Source organism: Eriocheir sinensis, chromosome 47, assembly GCF_024679095.1.
Source record: "Eriocheir sinensis breed Jianghai 21 chromosome 47, ASM2467909v1, whole genome shotgun sequence".
Classification (NCBI taxonomy): domain Eukaryota; kingdom Metazoa; phylum Arthropoda; class Malacostraca; order Decapoda; family Varunidae; genus Eriocheir; species Eriocheir sinensis.
In genome coordinates, this window is record NC_066555.1 from 5061176 (window position 1) to 5062863 (window position 1688).

Sequence of the window (1688 nt, forward strand, 5' to 3'; positions counted from 1 at the left end):
AATGAAAAGTATATTGGAACTGAGAGAGAATGAAGAAGAGGAGGAGGAAGATGATTAACTAAGAGAAGAAAAGAAGTGAAGGATGATGGATACAAAGAAGAAAATAAACGGAAAATAAATAAAAATAGACGAAAATAATATAATTGTAATAAAACTATTGAATAAACACGAAAAAAAATGAGTAAGGAAGTGAAGGATGATTGAATGAGAAAAGACATCCCTCCATCCATCCCCTGCCTTCTCCTACATCAATTTCTCCCTCCATCCCTCTTCTCACTATCTCTCCCTTCCTCCCTTCCTTTTCCTCCCTCTTCTAAATCCCGACCCTTTCTTACCCCTTTCCCTCCGTGGTATAGTGGTTAGAACGTCTCGCTATTAGTCCGCGGGCACAGGTTCGATCCTAGTCTAGTCAGTCGGCACGGAACTTCCCCGTCTGTTCATCCTGAAGGAGAAAGGATAAACAGAAAGGAAAGGAATAGAAACATGCGAAGAAATGTGATCAAACCAATGCAAAAAGTGAGAAATGAAGGAGAATGCGGAAAAGCCCTTAAAAAAGAATGAAAGTGAAAAAGAAAACGATGGATAAAAACGCACAGACAGACGCACCAGAGCTCGACAGACAGACAGACAGACAGACAAGGAGAAAGGAGAGACAGCGAATGGCCTCAAACAAGCACAAAATGGGTGATATTATGTAAGCGGGAAATGATGATAATGATGATGATGATGATGGTGATGATGATGATGGTGATGATGATGATGATGACAAACCAATATAAAAAGAAATCAAATAACGAAAGATTTAGCGAAGTGAACAAAACTGAGAGAGAGAGAGAGAGAGAGAGAGAGAGAGAGAGAGAGAGAGAGAGAGAGAGAGAGAGAGAGAGAGAGAGAGAGAGAGAGAGAGAGAGAGAGAGAGAGAGAGAGAGAGCAAACAAACAGACAAGACAGACAGACAGACAGACAGACGTGTTGATAGGCTGACTGACTGACCGATTGACAGGTTGACATACAAAAACGAAAACAACAACGACAGCAACAACAACAACAACAAAAATAGCCACTAGAATACATAACAGAGAGAGAGAGAGAGAGAGAGAGAGAGAGAGAGAGAGAGAGAGAGAGAGAGAGAGAGAGAGAGAGAGAGAGAGAGAGATGAAATAAAATCAAAGAACCCATTGAAAAAAAATATATAGAAAGAAAAATTGTGAACGATCTTTCCCATCTCACGTAACGTCTAATAAAGTTTAACTATTCTCTCTCCCTCTTCCTTTATTTTCCTCACGTTCCTTCCTTTATCAACTTCCTCTCACTTCATTTCCTGCCCTCCTCCCTCCACTGAATAGAATATCCCTCCATCCCCTCCTTTTTACCTACCTCAATTTCTCCCTCGATCCCTTTTCTCTCCCATCCATTTTTTCGTTTCCTCCCACCTTCAAAATCTTATCCCTTTCCTACATTTTTTTCCCTCCGTGGTGCAGTGGTTTCAAGGTCTAGCTAATAATCGGTTGTCACAGGTTCGATCCCGGGCTAGGCAGTCTGCGCGCAACTCAACCAGCTTGTCATCCTCTCTTTCGGGCTGGTCGAAAAATGGGTACCTGGGTAAACCTGGGGAAGGTAGACTGTCTCGCTCTGTGTCCCGGGGTACTGGGGTCATGCCTACTATGAGCTAAGGGGCTAATGTGACG